The sequence below is a fragment of the Macaca nemestrina genome, chromosome X (assembly GCF_043159975.1).
Source record: "Macaca nemestrina isolate mMacNem1 chromosome X, mMacNem.hap1, whole genome shotgun sequence".
In the NCBI taxonomy this organism is placed as follows: domain Eukaryota; kingdom Metazoa; phylum Chordata; class Mammalia; order Primates; family Cercopithecidae; genus Macaca; species Macaca nemestrina.
In genome coordinates, this window is record NC_092145.1 from 112,072,141 (window position 1) to 112,098,182 (window position 26,042).

At 44.0% G+C, this 26,042-nt stretch overlaps 2 pseudogenes; one reads left to right on the plus strand and one right to left on the minus strand.

Annotated features, from left to right (window-relative positions):
* Positions 1–10,774: 10,774 nt before the first annotated feature.
* Positions 10,775–16,640, minus strand: LOC105493887 (protein SSX2-like; annotated as a pseudogene).
* A 1,386-nt stretch (positions 16,641–18,026) lies between these two features.
* On the plus strand, positions 18,027–20,301 carry LOC105493960 (ornithine aminotransferase, mitochondrial pseudogene; annotated as a pseudogene).
* Positions 20,302–26,042: the final 5,741 nt, after the last annotated feature.

Sequence of the window (26,042 nt, forward strand, 5' to 3'; positions counted from 1 at the left end):
ATGGGTGACAGAGCAAGACTCTGTCTCAAAGAGAAAAAAAAAATTGGTTATATTACCAAGGCTTTCATCAAAATGCGTGGAATGCCTGACTTCAAGTGTTTTTAGCTTTACAGTGGGTAAATAAAAACGATCACTTTCTGGCAGGCCCAGGAGCCTTAAGAATGTAGGTGAAATCTAAAGTCGGCTTTGGTTTCACTTTCTATCCTCAAAAGTTTTTTAAATTTGAGATTCCTAAGTGATCAATGTATACAGAAAAGTTATGTTGCTAAAGAAAAGCTCTAATAGATCAGTTATTAGATTGTAACTCTCTGCATTATTTCGAGTTCTTATTATTTTTTTTTTCTTTTCTTTTCTTTTTTTTTTTTTGAGACGGAGTTTCACTCTTGTTACCCAGGCTGGAGTGCAATGGCGCGATCTTGGCTCATAGCAACCTCTGCCTCTCGGGTTCAAGCCATTCTCCTGCCTCGGCCTCCCGAGTAGCTGAGATTACAGGCATGTGCCACCACGCCCGGCTAATTTTTTTTTGGTATTTTTAGTAGAGATGGGGTTTCTCCATGTTGGTCAGGCTGGTCTCAAACTCTGGACCTCAAGTGATCCGCCTGCCTTGGCCTCCCAAAGTGCTGGGATTACAGGTGTGAGCTACGGCGGCTGGCCTGTTGTTGTTTTTGAGACAGAGACTCACTCTGTCACCAGGCAGGAGTGCAGTGGTGGGATCTCGGCTCACTGCAACCTCTGCCTCCCGCGTTCAAGTGATTCTCCTGCCTCAGCCTCCTGAGTAGCTGGGACTACAGGCGCCCGCCACCACGCCCGGCTAATTTTTGTATTTTCCATAGAGACGGTGTTTCACCATGTTGGCCAAGATGGTCTCGATCTCTTGACCTCGTGATCCAGCCGCCTCAGCCTCCCAAAGTGGTGGGATTATAGGTGTGAGCCACTGTGCCCAGCTAGACTAGACTAATCCTACTTTTCCCCATAAAATTACCAAAAACAGAAACTGCTGTGTTCCTGATGTCTCCAGATGAAAAGAGACAAACTCTGGAAAACATTTGAAGAGATTTATTCCGAGCCAAATAGGAGTGACCATGGCCCATGACACGGCCTCAGGAGGTCCTGAGTTGCCCAGGGTGGTCGGGGTGCAGCTTGGTTTTACAGATTTTGTGGAGACTCAGTCAAATACTTTTAAGAAATACATTGGTTTGGTCCAGAAAGCCAGGACAACTCGAAGCAGGGGCTTTCAGCTTATAGGTAGATTTAAACATTTTCTAGTTGACAATTGGTTGGGTTTTCTAAAAACCTAGGATTGGCCAGGCACAATAGCTCACACCTATAATCCCAGCACTTTGGGAGGCCGAGGCAGATGAATCACCTGGGATCAGGAGATCGAGACCAACCTGGCCAACATGGTGAAACCTGGTCTCTACTAAAATAATAAAAAAAAAATTAGCTGGATGTGATGGCGGGTGCCTGTAACCCCAACTACTGGGTAGACTGAGACAGGAGAATTGCTTGAATCCGGGCAGCAGAGGTTATAGTGAGCTGAGAATGCACCATTGCACTCCAGCCTGGGCAACAGATCTAGATTCTACCTCAAAACAAAAGCAAACAAACAAACAAAAATGCACTGGATCAACAGAAAGGAATGTCTGGGTTAAGACAGAGGATTGTGGTGACCTAAGTTCTTATTTGCAGAGGAAGCCTTCAGGGACTAGACTTCAGAGAGACTAGGTTGTAACATGTTTCTTATGAGATTTAAGTCTGTGTTGATGTTGATGCTAGAGAGGTACCATTATACCTGATATATGTATGTCTGACCCATACATCCTGCCATGGCCTAAACCGTCTCTCAGGTTAATATTAAAAGAGCCCTGGCTGAGGAGGAAGTCCATTCAGATGCTTAAGGGGAGGAGAGGTGCTTGGGATGCTATTTTTGGTTTACAAACATTATAAGATAAAACCGCAAATGGTTTTTTTTTTTTTTTTTTTTTTGAGACAGAGTCTCACACTGTCGCCAAGGCTGGAGTGCAGTGGCGAGATCTCGGCTCACTGCAATCTCTACTTCCCGGGTTCAAGCGATTCTCCTGCCTAACCTCCCGAGTAGCTGGGACTACAGGCACATGACACCATCCTCGGCTAATTTTTTGTATTTTTAGTAGAGGCGAGGTCTCACTGAGTTACCCAGGATGGTCTTGATCTCCTGACCTCATGATCTCCCCACCTCGGCCTCCCAAAGTACTGAGAACCACTGCACTCAGCCAAACTGCATAAATTTTAAGAAACAAGTCTCATGCCTGATGTATGGACCACACAAAAAGTTCAACAAATTGTCCAATGCCATAACCAAAGACATTCCAATGACAAATCAGAATGAGAAGTTGATGTTTCCACACCGTAGACAGCTTTTCCCAAGACGTCAGAATAAGTCTTCGTATCATAATGAGACTCTTGCCCCCGAATGTCTACATGTTTCACTTGACAGAACCTGACCCCCAAATCCTTTGACTCACCTAGTACTCCCTTTTGTAGAGTTGGCACTCTGCTTTAATTGAACCCAGTCCTAAAATGCTACTCAAAGACTACAAGAGGCCTCATTGACTTCCCCCACAGTCTTTTGATTTGTTTAGCTGGTGGCCCTTAGTCTTGGGATCTTGGTTCAAAACCATTGGACAAACTAAATTTATTATACTATTGCTAATTATAGCTGGGTGCGGTGGCTCATGCCTGTAATCCCAGCACTTTGGGATGCCAAGGAGGGCTGATCGCTTGAGGTCAGGAGTTCGAGACCAGCCTGGCCAACATGGTGAAACCTCGTCTCTACTGAAAATACAAAAATTAGCCAGGCGAGGTGGTGAGCACTTGTAATCCAAGCTACTCGAGAGGCTGAGGCAGGAGATTCACTTGAACCCAGGAGGTGGAGGTTGCAGTGAGCCGAGATCACACCACTGCACTGCAGCCTGGACAACAGAGTAAGATTGCATTGCAATAAAATGAAATGAAATGAAATGAAATAAAATGAAATAAAATAAAATAAAACAATTGCTAATTACTTTTGTATTATGATCTTTGAGCTCCGTACTTGTTGCCTGTCTAATATTTGTTAAGCCAGTTCTCCCAACAGGAAAATGTTGACCTGGTGCTTCAAGATGAATGCTAATATAGATGGGACTAATAAGATGGAATTTGATGCTGAACTCCAGACAAAGCTGCCTGAGTTTTTTTTTTCTTCTGGCCTCTTTGTGGCTCAAATGTGGCTCATGTCTGTGATATTGACTCCCTTACCTTTCCTTTGACATGGGACCAAGACAACCGGCCCAGGTCCATCCTGGCATGGAGTGACAATGAAGCCTCACTTTAAGATGGCTGATCAGTGAGGTTTTCAAAGAAAGATGTTGATCAAAAGAGGGAATGTGAAAGCTGTTTGTGCCAATGAACCAGCTTCTCCAGGGCCAATGAGCCTCATTTCAAAACAATATGTAACATTTTTCTTTCTAATAAAACTTCCAACTTCTCTTCATTAGTTGCACATGCTGAAGATCACCCTAGTCCGTGTGTATGCCCTGAATTGCAATTTTGCGATTCCCGAATAGAGCATTTGATTTAGGGATTTGTCTCTATAATTTATTTTGACTTTGAACCACTATGATGTGTTTAAAGGTCATCCTGCCCCTACAAGGTGAGTATTTTACTGAATTTAAAAATTCTTTCTAGGCAGGGCATGGTGGCTCACGTCTGTAATCCTAACACTTTGGGAGGCCGAGGTGGGCAGATCTCCTGGGGTAAGGAGTTCAAGACCAGCCTGGCTAAAATGGTGACACTGCATCTCTACAAAAAATACAAAATTAGCTGGGCATGGTGGCACATGTCTGTAATCCCTGCTACGCGGGAGGCTGAGGCAGGAGAATCACTTGAACGCAGGAGACAGAGGTTGCAGTGAGCTGACATCGCAACATTGCACTCCAGCCTGGGTAACAAGAGTGAAACTCCGTCCGGAAAAAAAAAAAAATCATTATATTATAATCTTCATAATTGCTTTGCTTTGCATCTTACTATAGACTTGTTGGATATCTAGGTGACTGTAAACTACCCAAAGACAGATAGAAACAGCAGTGGAGATAATTAGAAAACTGCAGTATTACTATAAAAGAATAACAATAGGGGGAAATTGTAAGGGTAACTAAACACGAAATTGAATTTTTCCTGTTGCCAAAAGGGAAGAAGATATCTTTCCCCATTTCACTTTCCTTAGAGCATTTCCTTCAGAAAACTTGTATTTGTAAATTCTTCCTTTGATCTGTAAGCCTCTGTCCACCGTAGAACCCAGGAATGTCTTGAACTTGAACTCCAGGCCTCAAGTGATCCTCCAGCCTCAGCCTCCCAAAGTGTTGGGATTACAGGCATGAGCCACCATGCCCAGCCCCTAGGAATGTCTATCTTCAGGTCCTTGGAGCCATCTCTTTGAAATGTGAACATCAAGGAAGATGATGTCCTTGTCTCCCTGTCACCTGGGGAGTTTAGCCTAGGTGACTTGCTCCAAGCTGTAAACACCTGCTTGTCATAGAGATATGAGTTTTATTTTTCCTTCAGATAAAGGCAATTAACTAACACAGATGGGTACTCTAATTACTCAGTGAACTTAGGACTTACATGGGAGTTTTCAGTTTTCACCCTTGGCTGGTGCTGTACAACCAGGCCAATTAGGTACATACCTGGACTTTCTGAAATCTGCTACCACTGTTGCGTTTGTTTGTTTGTTTTGTTTTGTTTTTGAGAGTGAGTCTCTCTCTGTCATCCAGGCTGGAGTGTAATGGTGCGATCTCAGCTCCGTACAACCTCTGCCTCTCGGGATTAAGCGATTCTCCTACCTCAGCCTCCTGAGTAGCTGGGATTACAGGTGCACGCCACCATGCCCAGCTAAATTTGTACTTTTAGTAGAGGCAGGGTTTCACCATGCTAGCCAGGCTGGTCTCAAACTCCTAACCTCATGATCCGCCTGCCTTGGCCTCCCAAAGCGCTGGAATTACTGGCGTGAGCCACCATGCCTGGCCTTTGCTACCACTTTTGGATTGTATGAAACACTACACTTCAAAGTGTGGGATCTGGCTTCCCAGACAGCTGCCAAGGGGGCAGATGATGCAATCTAGAAGTGTAGTGGAGCTAGTGCCTGTGGGTTGAATTTTGACCATTAAGAAAAGGAACCAGGAGTGAGAGCCAGGTACGTAAATTCCCTCTCCTCTCCTCTCTTCATGTACCATTCCAGGCATGGTTTCTCAGTATAGTCTATTCAGAGGTGTCCTCAATCATCCAAATTCTGTTTCTTTGGGAACCTGAGCTAAAACAATGGGCATTCAAACAGCCGAAGACAGTGTTAAGTGTTGTGGAGGACCTAGATCTGGGCAGAAGAAAATTATCCCAATAAGAAAATGGACAATTTGAGGATTTGGAATAGAGGGAAGGACTAGAAGAACCAGTAGTAGTATGGCGTAGGGGTAATAATTTTGGAGGAAAAGGCAGTTCTGGTGATTTTCCCTGTGAACTGCTCAGCTCTGTAAAATATATACTTCTTTCTTTCCATCAGTCTCCCCTATGAAATCTTCCATAAATTATCCTTTTATAACTATCTATTGCCTGTGAAGTGAATTTTCTTTTTTTCTTTTTATTTAGAGATAGAATCTCTGTTGCCCAGGCTGGAGTGGAGTGGTGCCACCTCGGCTCACTGCAATCTCCTCCTCCCGAGTTCAAATGATCTTGCTGTCTCAGCTGCCCTAGTAACTGGGAATACAGGCGTGCACCACCAGGCCCGGCTAATTTTATTTTTATTTTTTGTATTTTTAGTAGAGATGGGGTTTCACCATCTTGGCCAGGCTGGTCTCAAACTCCTGACCTCAGATGATCCACACACTGCGGCCTACCAAAGTGCTGGGATTACAGGCATAAGCCACCGCACCCAGGCTGTCAGTTTTTTTGTTTGTTTGTTTTGAATAAAACGGATTGAGTCTTGTCCCAAAATGCAGGGGAAGCTGCACCCAGACAGGTAACAAAACATTATATACAGTAATACATAGGTTGTCTACATACCAATAATAACTATTTAGAAAACCAAATTGAGAAAAATTACACTTATATCCAGTGACAAATATACATAAAATATCTAAAACCAGATGATTGGAGCAAGATGGCAGATAGATCCCGTGCCCTACTCAACATTCCATTGAACTGGGAAGAAAATGTTTTCAAGGATCAATTCTTAACAGTGGAGGAAAATAGGAAAACGGATCGGTGGTCCACCAGAAATATTGAGGCATTCCTGGGAGATAGAATAGATGGGATCAGACTGATAGAGAAACCCAAGGAGACAAGACCAAAGCACAAATCACTGTAGGAAAGAGATGCTGTCTGTTTTTTGAGACAGAGACTTACTCTGTCGCCCAGGCTGGAGTGCAGTGGTGTGATCTCGGCTCACTGCACCCTCTGTCTCCCAGGTTCAAGTGATTATCCCGCCTCACTCCCCGTAGTAACTGGAATTCACAGAGGCCAGCCACCACTACGGGTAATTTTTGTATTTTTAGTAGAGATGGGGGTTTCACCCAGTTGGCCAGGCTGGTCTCCAACTCCTGACCTCAAGTGATCTGCCTGCCTCGGCCTCCCAAAGTGCTGATATTACAGCGTGGGTCACCGCGCCCGCCCAGGAGATGCTCATTGTAGCAAAGCCTCTGAAAATCTCCAAACCCTGAATCAAACAAACAAACAAACAACAACAACAAAAAAACAGAGCTGGAAAAGACCTTAGGATAGTCATCAGGTAGGTTAATTTAAAAGTTCATTTGAAATGTCTGAATCAGCCAGATTCCCCTCCAACACCACACTCAGATTGGCTGGCAGTAGCCACTTTTTTCTCTAAGATGAAACTCTGATAATTGTTCATTAAAGAAATGAAGGCCTGGCGAGGTGGCTCACGCTTGTCATCCCAGCACTTTGGGAGGCTGAGGCAGGATGATTGACTGAGGCCAGGAGATACAGACCAGCCTGGGCAAAATAGTGGATGCCATCTCTACCAAAAATACAAAAATTAGCTGGGTGTGGTGGCGTGTGCCTGTAGTCCCAGCTAGAATGGAAGCTGAAGTGGGAGAATCCCTTGAGCCTGGGAGATCGAGGCTGCAGTGAGCTGTAATTGCATCACTGCACTGCAGCCTGGGCAACAGAGTGCTATCCTGTCTCACAAAAACACTAAAAAACTAATGTATCGTTGGGTGTAGTGGCTCAGGGCTGTAATCCCAACACTTTGGGAGGCCAAGGTCAGCGGACCACGAGGTCAGGAGATTGAGATCATCATGGCTAACACAGTGAAACTCCGTCTCTACTAAAAATACAAAAAATTAGCTGGGTGTGGCGGCACGTGCCTGGATTCCCAGCTAGTCAGGAGACTGAGGTGGGAGAATCACTTGAACCTGGTAGGCAGAGCTTGCAGTGAGCCAAGATCTAGCCACTGTGCTCCAGCCTGGACGACAGAGTGACATTCTGTCTCAAAATAATAATAATAATAATAATAATAAAGTAACGTATCAGAACTTGATGGAACTTCAGCCCTTCACAGCAATAGTGAAGGAGAGAAACACATTTGTGGAGAGGGGACCATGTTCACTCTTTACCCTGGATAGACAAATAATCAGGAGCTTTATATACCCAAGGAACCTAAGGAAAAACGTTCCCTGTCACGACTCACAATCTTCCAGCCACCCTTTCTTGCACCTGTCTTGTAGGCTGGGGGACCCAACTTATGGATCCCATCTTCCCAGGGAGAAAGAAAAATCAAATCATGCTCTCTTCTATTTGCATGGAGGATAAGGCACTCAATATCTAGTATCAGAATGTTATATTTGTGTAATACAGAACCATGTTGGGATAAAATAGAATTTGTTTCCTCTGAGACACAGGTAGAGGTACGTCCACACTGACCTGGTTGGAAGCCACCTCTTCCTGCAGTGCCAGGCAGGACATGCTCACAGATCTGGGGAACCTCTGCTGCTCATGGAACTCCACAACCTCCTTCCTGACACCCTCTTCCTCTGGTGGTTGTGACAGCCCACACTTGGCCTTGGGTCTCCCCTGCTTCTTTGCCTGACCCTCTTCTGCCCACCCTGCATATCTCTGTCTCCCACTGTCCCCACTATGACCATGATTGCCTTTCCCTCCCTGCACTCTCTCTGTCCAAGTGATCCTTGTCTTGGGAAAATGAACCCACAGCCTCTACCTTGTGACTGGGGACAGAACTGGGCTTGTTCAATTCTCCCTCCCTCCATCACACGCACCTGTCCTCCTTAATGTTTCTAGAGTCAGTGAGCTCCAAACTCAGCCCCTCCTGCACCTGCCAGCTGTAGGACCTGTGACAAGATGCCTACCATCTGTCTGGGACTCCGTTTCTCATCTATTATATAGGCATAATGATGACAGTGTCCTCCTTCCAAGGCTGGGAAGGTCCAGGAGGCCAAAGTGATGGGCCACGGATGGTCAAACTGCTCCAATCCTGCCTCCACCCAGGTCTGGTGTTTCAAGTCCATTGTGTGTGAATGGAGCTTTGATGTCTCCATTCACACACAATGGTTTGTTCTAAAACAGACTCAGCTCTGCCCTTCCTTTCCCCACAATTGTTTCCCCTCTGCACCGTGCGGTGGTACCTGTGAGAAAGAACTGTCCCATTCCCCAATCATCGTCCCCACCCCAGTCCCCAGGCCCTTGGTTGGTGAGACCCTTGATGGGCAGTCTCATGCTTCTGTCCAGGGGACTTTCCCACCGTTGATCCCCTGCATGGAGACTAAGTGGACTCTTTATTCCCTCTCCATTACAGGGTCTATCGTGCACGCATCTTCCTCATTCCTCCACGTTCCCCAGATGATGATTTCATCTGTGTTTCCTCCCACATACTCCCAAATGGACGGTCCCAGATCTTTAACTTGAAAATTGTTCAGAGAGCGAAGGCCAAGATGCCCAACCACCTGCTGCAGAATCCTGCTCCAGGACTGAAGTGTATAGTCTCCATCAAAATAAAAACTGGAGGCCAGGAGCGGTGCCTCACACCTGAATCCTAGCACTTTAGGAGGCCATGATGGGAGGGTCGCTTGAGCCCAGGAGTTCAAGGCGGCATTGAGCTATGATCATGCCACTGCACTCCAGCCGGGACAGAGCAAGACCCCATCTCTAGAAAAAACAGACAAACAAACAAACCAACAACTGGAAACATCCTCCTCTGGAATGGTGGTCAGGAACATCTGTCTGCTTTGTTCCCTGATGTCTCTCCATCACCTAGAACAGCGCTCAGCACAAGGATGCACTCATTAGGTTTTTGTTGAATAAATGACTCCTTTGACCCAGAAATTCCACTTCTAAAAATCTTTCCTAAAGAAATATTCACACATGTGCAGAGACCTGTGTCCAGAATAATGAGAGGAGCAAACAACTGGGAAACGTTTGCAAAGTTTTATTAACTGTTATTGACTGATACAGGGGAATCAGATGAGGGGAGTGCAAGAAGATGGGAGATGCTTATAGTGTTACTTGGTGTTTGTGTGGGTGTGTGTGTGGTGTGTAAATGCAGAGGAAAATATCTGAAATTAAACACTCAGAACTACCCTCAGTAGTCACATCTGGGGAGAGAGGAGGATAGTGCTGTTCTATGCAGAGAATACCTGACTGTGCTTGTTTTCTAAGGTAGGTGCATGGATACACAGAATGACATACGCGATAAGTATGTCTTGCTCATCAATGAAAATGCTAATATCTAACAGAATGGCACACTGCAAGAAAATACAACGGAAACGCTAACATCGAACTTTTGCCACACTAAAAAAAATGATGCTCAACTTTTCACTGTTGTGAACACTTGCTTTCACTTGCTATACACCTGATGGCAAGGGGTCCACAGCCATGCCCATGTTCGTGAAAGGTCACCAAGGTCTGCTTCTCATCACGGGCATGTGTTATATCCCTGAAGCTGAGGCAAGAAGAGAGAAGGAAAGTAAGTGGCAGTGAGTTCCCACCGCGTGACAACTCAATCTCAAGTCCTCCTGATATGCAGACCCTGCACACTCTGATTCTGCCCTACCTCAGGACCTGCACACGCCTTCCACGGTTCCTTGAAGTGAACCATCTGCTCATGCCACAGTGACTTCCTTGTCTACGTTATCAATTCCTAAGCTAGAAGAAGATGTGTCCCGCATATCAGGGCTGACCTGGGGTTTGGGAACCCACAGCATCCTGGTTAGGGAGCATCGCTGGATATACAGGGTAGGGAGAAGAAAGAGCATGGTAAATCGGCCGGGCACAGAGGCTCACGCCTGTAAACCCAGCACTTTGGGAGACCAAGGCAGGTGGATCACGAGGTCAGGAGTTCGAGACCAGCCTGACCAACATGGTGAAAGTTCATCTCTACTAAATATACAAAAACTAGCTGCGTTTGGGGGTGCACACATGTAATCCCACCTACTCAGGTTGCTGAGGCAAGAAAATCACTTGAACCCCAGATGTGGAAGTTGCAGTGAGGCAAAATCACCCCACCACATCCAGCCTGGGCAACAGAGCAAGAATAATCCCTCCAAAAAAAAAAAAAAAAAAAAAAAAGAAAAAAGAAAGAAAGAGAAAGGGGAGTTTCATCATTCAGCTTCAATGCTGTATCCTAGAAAAGGGAATGATTTGGGGAACAAGGGACAAGATGGGATACCGGTACCATAACAGAAGAGCACATCTGCAGGGATGTGAGGGATGAGCCGAAGGTTCACTTACGGAGTTACTCGTCATCTTCCTCAGCGTCGCTGATCTCTTCGTAAATCACCAGCTGCTTTCTCTCACGCAGTCTGTGGGTCCAGGCATGTTTCCCCCTTTTGGGTCCTATGATGGAGAAGAGTTGGAAAGTGAGGGTTGGGTAAGTTAGACAGTGTTAGGCTCTGTTTACTCAAAAAAAGCAGATGCCTCCTTCCTCCCAAGTGCCCATGGGCCTTCTTTATCCAGTTTTTCACATCCTCTGGCTTAGAGAGGCTGAGATCTTAGACCCACACCAGTACACTGCAAATGCCAGTTAAAGTTTTAGCTTCTGGGTCCTTCCCTTGTTAGGTTTAGATTTCCAACCTCTTCACTTACGGGAACATTCACCCATACCTAGCTTCCATGCTGCACATATTTGTTAAGGGCTTGCAGTCATACCTTGTTTTATGACACCTCATTTTTATACCGCTTCGCAGATACTGCAATTTTTTTTTGAAATTCTCACCAATTTTACACTTTTCCATTATTATTATATCTGTTATGGTGATCTGTTATCAGTGAGCTTTGATATTATGATTGCAATTGTTTTGTTGTTCTTTGGTGTTTTAAAATAATTTTTGTTTTTTAGTTTTGTGGGTACATAGTAAGTATATATTCTTATGGGGTACATGAGATGCTTTGATACAGGCATGCCATGGGTAATAATCACATCATGGAAAATAGGGTCTCCATCCCCTCAACCATTTATCCTTCTGTTACAAACAATCTATTTACACTCTTTTAGTTTTTTAAAATGTACAATTAAGTTATTATGACTATAGACACCCCTTTGTGAGTAATTATTTTGGGGGTACCAGGAACTGCACCCATAGACGATGACAAACTTAATCAACCAATGTTGTGTGTGTTCTGACTGCTCCACCAATGAGCTGTTCCCTATCTCTCCTCCTTTTTTTGGGCCTCCCTATTTCCTGAGACACAGCAACACTGAAATTATGACAGTTAAGAATCCTACAATGGCCACTAAGTGTTCAAATGAAAGGAAGAGTCACATGTCTCTCGCTTTAAATCACAAGCTAGAAATGGCTAAACCTAGTGAGGAAGGCATGCTGAAAGCCAAGAGAGGCTGAAAGCTTGGCCTCTTCCACCGAACAGTCAAGCTGTGAATGCAAAGGAAAAGTTCTTGAAGGAAATAATAATACTAATACTCCAGTGAACACACAAATAAGAATGCAAAGCAGCCTTACTGCTGAAATAGAGAAAGATTGTGTGGTGAGGATAGAACATGAAACCAGTCACAACATTCCCTTAAGCCAAAGTCTAATTCAGAGCAAGACCTGAACTCTCTTCAAGTCCGTGAAAGCTGAGAGAAGTGAAGAAGCTGCAGGAGAAACGTGTGAAGCTAGTAGAGGTTGGTTCGTGAGGTTTAAGGAAATAAGCCGTCTCCACAGCATAAAAATGCAAGGTGAAGCAGCAAACCCTGAGGGAGAAGCTGCAGCAAGTTATCCGGAAGATCTAGCTAAGATCACTGATGAAGGTGGCTCCACTAAACAACTGATTTTCAATGTAGATAAAATAGCTTTCTATTGGAAGGAGATGCCATCTAGGACTTTCATAGCTAGAGAGGACTGACTCCAACTTTGAGGAAGTTCTACTATGGGTAAAATGCTAACCAATAGCATCACATGCTACAGAGAAATCTTTCATGAAAGGGAGACCTAATCTATGCGGCAAATGTCATAGTTGTGTCCTTTTAAGAAACTTCCACAGCCACTCCAGCCTTCAGCAACCACCACCTTGATCAGCCAGCAGCCATCAACACCGAGGCAAGACCCTCCACCAGCAAAAAGAGTGTGACTCACTGAAGGCTCAGAAGATTGTTAGCATTTTTTATCAATGAATTATTTTAAAATTAAGGTATGTACATTTTTAGACATAATGCTATTGCACACTTAATGACTATAGTATAGTGTAAACATAAAGTTTTTATGCACTGCAAAACGACAACAACAAAAAAAATGTGTGACTCACTTTATTGCAGTGGCCTGCAATATATCTGAAGTACACATGTATTGGGTGTCAGGCATTGAGCTGCGTAAGATATGATCCCAGGTAATTACAGACAGAATTGCTTGAGCACCTTTCATGTCATCAGGCCTTCTAGATTTAATTTAATGCCTCCAAACAATTTATGAACTCTGACTCTTTATTTCCATCTTATGGACTAGGAATCTGGAATTGAGAAAATTTGGAAGACTTGACCCAAGTCATGTGGTTTTTTTATATGGATGACAACTCCAGTCTGTGTCTCTGGAAGTCATGTCTAACATCTCATCTGGAGTTGGGTGAGCTCCTCAGCCCAGCCTGGACCCAGGCTTGTCTGGGATCCATGCCACACACCCAGTCCCCACACCTGAACATAGCCAGGGAAGCCAGAGGGGTTGTTCCCAAATTGTTTCCTCTTACCAGATCTCTTGTTAATCTTCTCAGAGGTATTTGCTTTTCCCGGGGGGCACAGCTATTTCCCATCGTTTTGTGGGCCAGATGCTTCTGGCACTTCCTTCGAATCATTTCCTTCCTCTGCTGGCTTCTTGAGCATGATCTTTATAATGTGAAGGTCACAGATAAACAGTATCAGTGACATTTCTATAGTGCTTTAGAGCTTACAAAGCATCTTCACATGCGTTATCTTAGTCAGCGTTCTCAGCAATGCTGGGAGAGTTACCCTCGCCTAAAGTAGGAGAAACCTGGGACATGGGGAGAAAAAGGCAGTGAGGGCATTTTTTATATTCTCCCACTCTTACCAGTGTTTGCATCCATGGAGGGACAAAGGTTCTCTGGTCCTTTGGATTTGAGAGATACTCACCTTCAGGAAGATTCCCTGGAGCCTGCCGAAAGTCATCTGAGGACGTTCAACTGAAAGAATACATCAGAATTTTTCTTTGTTGGTAAAGATTTCCAAACTCTAGAGAGACTTCTGTTGCATGAGGGAATTCTGTAGCAGAGGGTTATGAGTCCACTCACTGTTGAGGAGTTATTTGAGATTTGCTTCTGAATTATGTTTAGTCCTGGTTGATTCATTTATTGGTGGCATCAATTCAGAATTATCCATCTCATGGTGTATCAGATGGGGACTAAACCCCATCACAGTCTCATCTTATTTCATTACATATCTTTTACTTTTTCCCAAATAATTAAATTGATTGGTTGGGAATCTGAACTGTATCCACTCAAGATGTACAACAACTAAAAATCACTGTACACTTGAAATGGGTGAATCTTTTAGTATGTCCATTAAGCTGTTAAATGTGTGATGAACCATGGATGATTTAGTCCAGTGGCTCTGAAATATTTTCAGTATAAAGACACTCCTTTAATGTCAAAAACTTGGCAGATACTCAAGCACTGGATTTTCAGACCTCTTATAGTGATTGTGGGACACTGTAGAATCTGGCCTGTTTAGTTGGGGAATAATAGGTCTACTGAAGACAGTTTAGACATTCTGACCTTGTTTTACAATTGTGTTGTCAGAGCAGATGAGCTCACATATGTCCCCTTTATATTCCTGAAATGCTCAAATCTCTCTACCTAAGAACCTGTCTTTTTTTCACCCTATGTTATCTCTTGTCACTGACAAGTGGGAAAGTTCTCTGTGTGTTGGATAAGGGATCACTGTTTTAAAATCTCTTCCAAGCTCATCACGGAGATTCAGTGTTGTTTGAAAATGAGAAGGCTATTTGGTTTTGATAAAATACAGAGAAACAGCAATCTTTGTTATATAATGTGTTCATCATCCTCTCTGTTAAGATACTTATGCAATACCTACATGCTGTTAATGAAACATACTCTGGAAGTTTTTTGCGGATCTGTGATTTTAATATTTTCTTTCACTTGTAACATTTTCTTAACTGTCCTTTGATTCATTAGCAGTGCTTAGCAAGAACAACACGTCATTTAAAAAAGAAATATTTCAAACACACAGGAAAGTATGGGGAATAATATTGAGTCCAGTCAGATCTCAACATTACCCCACAGCTATGTTAGATCTGATTTGTTTATTGAGAATATTAGAAATATTACAGACAGGGAGGGAGTGGGAGCTCACGCCTTTAATCCCAGCACTTCGGGAGGCTGAGGCAGGTGGATCACCTGCGGTCAGGAAGGTTGAGACCAGCCTGCCCAACATGGTGAAACCCCGTCTCTACCAAAAATACAAAAATTAGCTGGGTATGGGAGCAGGCGCCTGTAAGCCCAGCTACATGGGAGACTGAGCAAGAAGAATCGCTTGAATCTGGGAGGTGAAGGTTGCCTTGAGCTGAGATTGACCTATAGCACTGCAGACTGGGCGATAAGAGCAAAACTGTATCCAAAAAAAAAAAAAAAAAAAAAAAAAAAAAGAAAAAGAAAAGAAAAGAAAAGAAAAAGATCTCTCCCAGGTAGCTGAGCTGAAAAGCAGTTGGGCTAGAGAAGACCACCCTTTCCAGCCCCTTCCCATCTACTCACCCTGATTCCCACGGTTACAGCCATTATCAGAATCATTCCCCTGGAAGTCTGCGGCCCGTTTATTATGCACGAAAGGTGGGAGGGTGACCTTGAAACCTAGAAAGAAGCCAAATGTTTATTCTTTAAGAGACAAGCTTAGGCCTGGCATGATGGCTCATGTTTGTAGTACCAGCACTTTGGGAGGCTGAGGATGCAGGAAAAGTTGAGGCCAGGAGCTCGAGACGAGTCTGGGCAACAGAGAGAGACCACCGTATCTACAAAATATAAAATAATATAAGTTGGGCATGGTGGCACGTGCCTGTAGCCTCCGCTACTCCAGAGGCTGGGCAGGAGGATTGCTTGAGCCCAGGAGTTCGAGGTTGCAGTGAGCTGTGATTGCATTACTACACTCTAGCCTAGGTGACAGAGTGAGACTCTGACTCAAAAAAAAAAAAAAAAAAAAAAAAAAGAGAGAGAGACAAGCCGAGGGAAGGAAGGTGCGGTTGGTGGCAGGGTGCCGAGATGCCACAGAGACAGTTGGGCTCATCAGAACAGACGCCTATGGGAGAGAAACGTGCAGGATCCAGGTATAAACTCCACTGTGGCTAGTCCCTGCTCTTAGCCCTGACAGGACACAGAAGAGCAGAACACTCAGAAGCTGCCTTGCAATTTTTCCCTGCACAAAAGGAAAATGTGGGGTACTTTCTGCAGCTAAGAAGTAGCCAGAGCAGGAAAAGGGATGCTCATGTGTCCCCAGACTTATCTGTACCTAGAACTTTCTGTTACCTAGTTTAGTCATGGCCTCATACTTTCTCTTCATGTACACATAGATGATTTTCTCCGAGGCTTTCATCTTTTCCCACTCTTTCTTAGAGAATTATTTGGTAACATCATCAAAGGTCTAGGAAAAAAAAAAAAAAGAAATTTTGGCGGTGACTCAGCTAGGCATGTCTGCCATTCAGCTGGAGCTGCTTCTTGTGTGCTGGATCTGGGAAGTGGGGATGATAATCCGTCCTGGTTGATGCCATGGCTAACTGAGACAACATGGGGGATCTTCCCTAGCTTCTCCCGTGCCACACAGTAGAGCTTTAATGCTGCTGGCTGGCTCTCTTCCCACCTTCCTGAATGGAGTGAGAGTCACCAAATGTAGTGCACGGCCACAGACTTGTCTCCAGGGATGCTAGGTGATGACAGAGTGAGAGTGGGAGGCTCCCAAGGGTCCAGATCTCCCCCGAGACCCTGCTCCTTGTCTCCAGTATCTCTGTCCTCCCCTCCTCAGAAACCTAGTCACCCCACACTGTCCCCTGGTCCACTACTCTGCCCCCTCCAGGTCACCTCACCTTTCGTATCTTTTCTGGCATTTTAGAAGCAACCCTGGGTCTCCTTGCAAAGGCGTCATCTCCATTCATGGCACCGGGACCAGTCTAACCTGCAAGAGAAACTGCCTGAGTCTTTCCAGCCGTAGGACCTTTGGTCCTGTGGAGGGAGAAATCAGTGAAGGCCAGTCACACTCTGTCACCTGGAATCAGGTGCTGCATTTCTCCATCCGGGGCTCATCTGTCCCTCAGTAAGGACATGGGGAGAAGTCAGATGTAAACAGGGAGCCAGGGGTCTCTGGGAGAAGTATTGATTGGGGATGACAGGTTTCCTATGGGCAACGCAAACTTGAGTCTTTGGGAGGGGGTTGGCTACTGTTGTTAGTAGTTTCCCTGTGGCTAGGCTTACCCTGAAAGATGTACAGACCCTTGTTGGGGAGGCAGGGATGTGACTTTGTAATTTTATTCAGTGGGGGCATTCTGACACCCCCACTCAATAAATAAAGGAAGGGAAGTGAGTCCCAGAGATAACATGGTCTCCCTGGTGATGGATCTGATCAGGCAGTGGGATAGGGGGTTCTGTTCTGTTGAAGGGAAATGAGCATCGCTAATATGAACAGATTTAGAGGCTATTACTGGGTGATTTGTAAATTATCAGGAGGAAGAAGGCTAGAATTTCTGAGACTACAAGAGCCTGCCATCACTTAGAGAGAACGTGGGGTTTTTCAAGATGCAGCAATCAGCCAGGCGCAGTGGCTCACGCCTGTAATCCCAGTAGTTTGACAGGCCAAGGCGTGCAGATTGCTTGAGCCCAGGAGGTCGAGACGAGCTTGGGAAACACAGCAAACCCCCTTGTCTACAAAAAATACAAAAAATTAGCTGGGAGTGGTGGCACAGGCCTGTGATATTGCAGCACTTTGGGAGGCCAAGGTGGGCGGATCACTTGAGCCCAGGAGGTAGGAAGTTGAAACCAGCTTGGTCAATATAGCAAAACCGTGTCTACTAAACAAACAAACAAACAAACAAACAAACAAACAAACAAACAAAAATTAGCAGGGGCCAGGTGGTGAGCACCTGTAGTCTCAAGGCTGAAGCGAGAGGATTGCTTGAGCCCAGGAGGAATGATTTGAGTGAGCTTTATTTTTTTTTCCTTTTGAGACAGGGTCTCACTCTGTTGCCCAGGTTGGGGTGCAGTGACCTGATCTTGGCTCACTGCAACCTCTGCCTCCCGGGTTCAAGCGATCCACCACCTGTGGCGTCCAAAAGTGCAGGGATTACCCGCGTGAGCCACCTCTCCCGCCCCAAATTTCTTAAGTTACTACAGAGTTCCTGGGGAAAATCCCATACCTGAAAATGTTGGAAACTGACAGGAAGGATTTGAGATGGCGGTCTGCCTCATATACACTCTTTATTAAAACTAGATAACAAATGCACCACTGGTGGAGGGGTGGGGGAGAGGTTCGAGGAGGGGTAGGAAGAATGGAAAGACAAAATCAGTGCATCCTTACTCTGATTTTGGAAGTATCGAAAAAGACAGAAAGTCAGAACATGCGTACTCTGAACTTAAAGTAGCTAATCCCAGGGGATGCTTTAGGTGGGAAAATCAGAGTCTCTGCCCTGGCTCCCCGCCTCCCGCCCCTTCCCGTTTGGGAAGGTTCTGTCCCTGGAGGCTGGACTGATAGACGCCACATCAGCTTCGCTTATCCTGCCTACTGTTCCGACTTCTGATTGGCCCAATGGAGTTCACTAACTGCCCTGATTGGTCCATCATCCTTGGGCAGTGACATTGCAGAATGTTGTCGCCACCTCAGCCACATTTTGTCGTGGCGTTCATTCTTTAGTGGCTTCTACATGTTGCAACTGAAAAAACAGTCCAAGGCCCTCCAACCTCTGATTACATTTTTGAAAGGGAATCTAAGTACGGTGTGCACAATTACCATCCTTTACCTGGAGCCCTGGAGACAGGAAAATGTATTTACTTATAGGATGTGATTGTGGTGTTGGTTACATCTGCCTTGTCCAATCCTCCCGCCTCGATCCCCAAACTACATCCATGCACCACCCAGCTCCAACTAATTTTTTTTTTTTTTTTTTTTTTTTTTAAGTAGAGCCTTCTTTGCTATGTTGGCCAGGCTGGTCTAGACCTCCTGTGCCCAAGCGATCCTCCCGCCTCAGCCTCAGGACTACAGGCATGCACCGCCCTGCCCAGATTTTTTTTTTAATTAAATTATTTATTTATTTATTTATTTAGTGGAAACTGGGTTTCACTATGTTAGCCAGGCTGGCCTTAACCTCTTAGGCTCAAGCAATCCTCCCGCCTTGGCCTCGGAACTACAGGCTCACACCACCCCGCTCCCACTGAAATTTTAAGTTTTCTAGTAGAGACAGTTTCGTTATGTTGTCAAGGCTGGTCTCGACCTCCTGGGCTCAAGCCATCCTCTTGCCTTGCTCTCTGGACTATAGGCCTGCACCACCCTGCCTATTGCTATGTTTCCCAGGCTGGTCTCAACCTCCTGGGCTCACTCAATGATTTGAACCCGGGAAGCAGAGTTTGCTCTGAGCTGAGATCACACCACTGCACTCCAATCTGGGTGACAGAGCCAGACTGTCTCAAAAAAAAAAAAAAGAGAAAGGAAAGAAAGAAAAGAAAAGAAAAGAAGAAAGATGGAAAGAAGAAAGGGAGGGAGGGAAGAAAGAAAGAAAGAAAGAAAAAAGAACAAAAGAAAGAGAGAAGGTAGGAAGGGAAAGAAGGAAGGAAGGAAAGAAAGAAAAAGAAAGAAAGAAAAAAGGAAAGAAAGAAAGAGAAAAAACTAGCTGAATCTCTGTAAGAACAGTAAGCTTTGTGGCATTTTAACTTACACTCATCCCAGCTCATGCTCCCATCTTGGTTCCGTTCATTGCTGATGAAATCCAGACAGGATTGGCCAGAACTGGTAGATGGCTGGTTGTTGATTATGAAAATGTCAGACCTGATACAGTCCTCCTTGGAAAGGCCCTTTCTGGGGGCTGATAATCTGTGTCTGCCATGCTGAGGAACAATGACATAATGCTGACCATTAAGGCAGGGGAACATGGGTCCACATACTGTGGCAATCCACTAGGCTGCGAAGTGGCCATTTCAGCCCTTGAGGTTTTAGAAGAAGAAAACCTTGCTGAAAATGCAGAAAAAATGGGTATTATCTTGAGAAATGAACCCATAAAGTTACCTTCTGATGTTGTAACTGCCATCAGAGGAAAATATTTATTTATTTATTTATTTATTTATTTAGAGTCAGAGGTTCACTCTGGTTGCCCAGGCTGGAGTGCAATGGCGCGATCTTGGCTCACCACAACCTCCATCTCTTCGGTTCAAGCAATTCTCCTGCCTCAGCCTCATGAGCAGCTGGGTTTACGGGCACGAGCCAGTATTCCTGGCTATTTTTGTACTTTTAGTAGAGATGGGGTTTCACCATGTTAGCCAGGCTGGTCTTGAACTCCTGACCTCAGGCTATCCACCCGCCTAGGCTTCCCAAAGTTTTGGGATTACAGGTGTGAGCCACCATGTCCGGTGAGGAAAAGAATTATTAGTCTCTAATGTTATTAAAGGAACCAAAGATTGTGCTGCTTGGAAGGTGTGTGTAAGACTTCGAGATAATGGACTTCTGGCCAAGCCCACCCATGGTGACATCATCAGGTTTCTCCTCCACTGGTGGTCAAGGAGGATGGGAGTCGAGAATCCATAGAAATCATTAACAAGACCATCTTGTCTTTCTGAGGGTAGCAGCTATTTTCAGTGGACGCTGGGAGCCAGCTGGAGACAGGTGGTCCTGTAAAAGCTTGGCTCTTAATGAGGGCGTATTCCACTTCCATGTGTCTTCAAAACCTTTTTGTGGAATATATGTTTTTTTTCAGTTGATACATAATAGAACAATGTTTATGAAGCTGCTGTTTGCTTTGCAATGTAAGAAAGGGAAAGTAATGGCATACTTTCTAAGGTGAAACGCACCTACGTATACAGACAGCCTTTAAATCATGTCCTTTAGTATACTTTATATATGTTTTTATAATTTCTTTGCTGGTATATATGTTTTGTATTTGAAAAAGTTATCTCTGGGGTATTAAATAAAAGGCTTCACCTTGTAAAGTCAAATCACTGTTAGCATTGAATTTCAGGAAGGATGAATGGTTAGTCATATGTAAAACACCAATATTAAGTAAACTTCATATTGGGCCAATGCCAGAATGTATTCTATGGATGTCATTACTTTGAATTAAGAATTAGTGTTTAAAATTCCTAAATTGTTTTGAGTGTTTGATTGTAATTTGTGAAAAAAATGTTTATTTTAAATATTTCTTTAAATTTAAAATAAAGCATGTATTTCAGAAGAAAAAAGATACAGAACATGGCAAGGTGCGGTGGTTCACGCCTGTAATCTCAGCACATTGGTAGGCCAAGGTAGGCAGATCACTTGAGGTCAGGAGTTTGAGACCAGCCTGGCCAACATGGTGAAACCCTATCTCTACTAAAAATACAAAAATTAGCCAGGCGTGGTGGCACATGCCTGTAGTCCCAGCTACACAGGAGTCTGAGACAGGTGAATGGCTCAAACCTGGGAGGCAGAGGTTGCAGTGAGCTGAGATCCTGCCATTGCACTCCAGCCTGGGTGACAAAGTGAGACACCATCTTGGAATGAAAAAAAGAAAAAAAAAAGGTACAGACATTTCCGTCACCACAATGCTATCCCTTGTGCTACTTGTTTTTAGTAATACCGACTCTCCTCCCATCCACCATCCCTAACCCGTGGCAACCACTAATCTGTTTTTCATTTCTACAATTTTATCTTTTCTAGAATGCTGTACAAATGAAATCTCATAGTACATAACATTTTAGAGGCTTATTTCACTCAGCATAATTCCCTAGAGATTCATCCAAGATATTAATATTTGTGTATCAATAGTTCATATTTTTGTTGCTGTTGTTGAGACAGAGTCTCACTATGTCGCCCAGGCTGGAGTGCAGTGGTGCGATCTTGCCTCACTGCAACCTCTGCCTCCCGGATTCAAGCGATTCAGGTGCCTCAGCCTCCTGAGTAGCTGGGACTACAGGTGCACACCACCAGGCCCAGCTAATTTTTGTATTATTAGTAGAGATGGGGTTTCACCATGTTGGCTATGCTGGTCTTGAACTCCTGACCTCATGATCTGCCTGTCTTGGCCTCCCAAAGTACTGGGATTACAGGCGTGAGCCACCGTGCATGACCAATATTTCATTTTTATTACTGAGTAGTATTCCATGGGATGGATGTACCACAGCTTGACCATTCACTTATTGTAGGACATATGGATTATTTCCAGCTATTGGCTATTACAAGTAAAGCTACTATGAATAATTATGTACAAATTTCTGGATGGGGATAAATTTTAACTTCTCTGAAGTGTAATTGTTGAATTGTAAGGTCATTGCATGTTTAGTTGTATAAGAAACTACCAAACTGCTTTCCAGAGTGGCTGTAAGATTTTACCTTCCCAGCCGCATTTTACAAAATGTCCAGTTTCTCTGCATCCTTGTCACTATTTGGTGTTGTCAGTACATCTTTTATTTGAGCTGTTGTAATAAGGGTGTAGTGATACCTCATCATGGTCTTAATTTGCATCTAGTGAAGCAAATGAATGTTGAACATCTTTTCATATACTTCTTTGCTTATTTCCTCTTCAGTGAAATGTATGTTCATATCTTTTCATAATTTTCTAATTGGATTATTTGTTTGTTTGCTTTCATCCATGTTTTGTTTTGTTTTTGAAACAGAGTCTCGCTGTGTTACCCAGGCTGGAATGCAGTGGCATGATCTTGGCTCATTCCAACCTCTGCTTCCCAGGTTCAAGCGATTCTCATGCCTCAGCCTCCCGCATAGCTGGGATTACAGGCGCAACCCATCATGCCTGTTTAATTTTTGTGTTTTCAGTAGAGATGGGTTTTGCCATGTTGCCTGGGCTGGTCTCGAACTCCTGGCCTCAAGGGATCTACGCTTTGTCCACCTCGAACTCCAAAGTGCTGGGATTTCAAGCGTGAGCCACCACGCGCAGCCTACCGGTGAGTTTTGAGAGTACTATACATACCCGTTATATATTCTGGATGTGAGTCCTCTGTTGGATATGTGGTTTGCAAGCATTTTCTCCCAGTTTATACCCTGTTTTTTCATCCTTTTAACACAGTTTCTACAGAGCCAAAGTTTTAAATTGGATGAAATCTAATTTATTTTTTTTCCTTATGGATTATGTTGTTTGAACCGTTCACTGTGCCCTAGATCTTAGACATTTCTCCTATGTTTTCTTGTGAAAGTTTTTTCAGTTTTATATTTTACATTTAAATCTATGATTCACTGGGTGTTGGGGTTTTTTTTTTCTGTATAAAGGTTTTTTTTTTTTTTCTTTCTTTCTTTTTTGCCTATGGATATGCAACTGCTCCAGCGCCACTTGTTAAGCAGGCGATCCTTCCTTCTTTTTGTCTCTTTGTAAAAAATCAGTGTGGGGCTATTTCTACGTTCTTTTCTAGGTTCTCTATTTTGTTCCAGTGATCTACGTGTCTATTCTTCTCACAATACTACAGTCTTGATTCCTGTAGCTGTATAAGAAGTATTCAAATATGGTAGAGCCATTCCTCCCACCTTATTCTTCTTTTTCAAAATTTGTCTTAGCTACATATATATATTTTGAGATGGAGTCTCACTGTAGTCGTCCAAGTTGGAGCTCAGTGGGGTGATCCCAGCTCACTTCTATCTCCGCCTCCTGTGTTCAAGGGATCCTCCTGTCTCAGCCTCCTGAGTAGCTGGGATTACAGGCATGTGCCATCACACCCGGCTAATTTTTGTATTTTTGGTAGACACGGGGTTTCACCATGTTAGCCATGCTGGTCTCAAACTCCTGACCTCAAGCGGTCCGCTCATCTCAGCCTTCCAAAGCGGTGGGATTACAGGCATGAGTCACCGCGTCCAGCATTGTCTTAGCTATTGCCAATTTGTTACAGCAACAATACAAAATGAATACACATAGAAACAGATTAGTGAAACAAAATAGAAAATCAAGAAAGAGACTAATTTATGTGCAGACTTCAGCATGCATTTCCAAACAGTGGGCAAAAGGTGGGTTGTATAATAAATTATTGCTTGACAAGTGTCTATCCATTTGAAAAAATAAAGATTAAATCCTCACTTTAAACCACATAAAATAGTAAATTCTAAAAATTCAGTGTGAAAACATGAAATCATAAAGAACTACATGAAAATTTAGGAAAATATTATAGTGTAAGACATCTTGAGTTGGCATAGGCACTTCCTGACATTACACCAAGGCTATAAACAATGAATCTGACATAAAGATGTAAAAGTTAAACTATCATCTAAGTCAAAAGACACCATAAACAACTGTTTAAAAAGGCAAATTTGGGGGAAAATGGTGAAGGATCCGCAATAAATTAAAAGTAACCATCTCTAATATACAACAGAGCTTTTGCATATCAGTAAGAGAAACTGGAACAACCTAGTGAAAAAAATGTGTTCAGACATGGCACTTCTTCACCGTATAGCAGAAAAGGACTATGCAATAGAAAGTACGAAAGAAAAATAATAAAAGAAATGGAGAATAGATCCCAGAAGTTTCAATGTTCATCCAAGAGAAGTTCCAGAGATAGAGAATAGAAAGACCGGGCCAGGGGCAGTGGCTCACGCCTGTAATCCCAGCACTTTGGGAGGCAGGCACATCACCTGAGGTGAGGATTAGAGACCAGCCTGGCCAACATGGTGAAACCCCATCTCTACTGAAAATACAAAAATTGGCCCGGTGGGGTGGTAGGCGCCTGAAATCCCAGCTACTAGGTACACTGAGGCAGGAGAATCACATGAACTCCTGAGGCGGAGATTGCAGTGAGCTGAGGTTGTGCCACTGCACTCCAGCCTGGGTGACAGAGCAAAACTCCGTCAAAAAAAAAAAAAAAAGAAAGAAAAGAAAAGAATAGAAAGACTGGAGAGAAGGCAGTACTTGAAGAAATAATGCTCTAGAATTTTCTCAACTAAACAAAGACATGAATCTTCACCTGAAAAGAGCCACCTAGTTCTGAGTATGATTAACACACATGTGCACACACACACATGGGTGCACCCCCGCCCCCCCCCCCACCCCCACACACCGTAGGAGTAAAATTTCTAGGAGAAAGATAAAATCCTGAAAGGTCCCAGAGAAAAAGAGAAGAGAAAATGCAATGGAGAAGTTTTTCAAGGAGCTGATTAAAGATAACTTTGGGCCGGGCGCAGTGGCTCATGCCTGTAGTACCAGCATTTGGGAGGCCGAGACGGGAGGATTGCTTGAGCTTAGGAGTTCGAGACCAGCCTGGCCAACAAGGCGAAACCCATCTCTACAAAAAATACAAGTAGCCAGATGTGGTGCCACATGCCTGTAGTCCCAGCTAATTGAGAGGTTGAGGCAGGAGAATCGCTTGAGTCCAGGACGTGGAGATTGCAGTGAGCTGAGATGGTGCCACTGCATTCCAGCCTGGGTGACAGAGCCAGACACTGTCTCAAAACAAAACAAAACAAAAACAAACAAACACAAAAAGGTGAACCTAGATATCTGTATACAGCCAGGATAATCCAGAATGAAGGAAAAAATATTCAGAAAATTCACGACACATATACCCTTCAGAAATCATTATTGGTATACAGTTCTATCAGAAGGAAAAACTAAATTTAGGAGAAAGGAGGTGATTTCAATAAGCAATGGTGAGGAGAAAAATAGTAAAATGTATCGAAAAGTGTAAACTTTAGACTGTAAATTTAAAAAATTGCAGTCTTGAACTAAAATTCCCAGTATTATAAGCTTCGAAGATGGGAGGAGGGACAAGAAAGAAAAGAGAAGTTCTTTTGGTGTTCAAGGAACACCAACATGGCAAAACCCCATCTCTACTAAAAATATAAAATTAGTTGGGCGTGGTGGTGCACACCTGTAACCCCAGCTACTCAAGAGGCTGGGGCAGGAGAATCACATGAACCTGGGAGGCGGAGGTTGCAGTAAGCTGAGATCACACCATTGCACTCCAGCCTGGGCAACAACAGTGAAACTCCGTCTAAAAATAAATAAATAAAAAAAGGCCGGAGGTGGGGGCTTATGCCTGTAATCCCAGCACTTTGGAAGGTCAAGGCAGGAGGATCACCTGAGGTCAGGAGTTCAAGAACAGCCTGGCCAATAAGAGTGAAACTCTGTAAAAAAAAAAAAAAAAAAAAAAAAAAAAAAAAAAAAAGGAAGGACAGGCACCGTGGCTCACGCCTATAATCCCAGCACTTTGGGAGTCTTAGACGAGTGGATCACCTGAGGTCAGGAGTTCGAGACCAGCCCGCCAACATGGTGAAACCCTGTCTCTACTAAAAATACAAAAATTAGCCTGGCATAGTGTCACAGGCCTGTGGTTCCAGCTATTCAAGGGGCTGAGGTAGAATTGCTTGGACTCGGGAGACAGAGGTTCAGTAA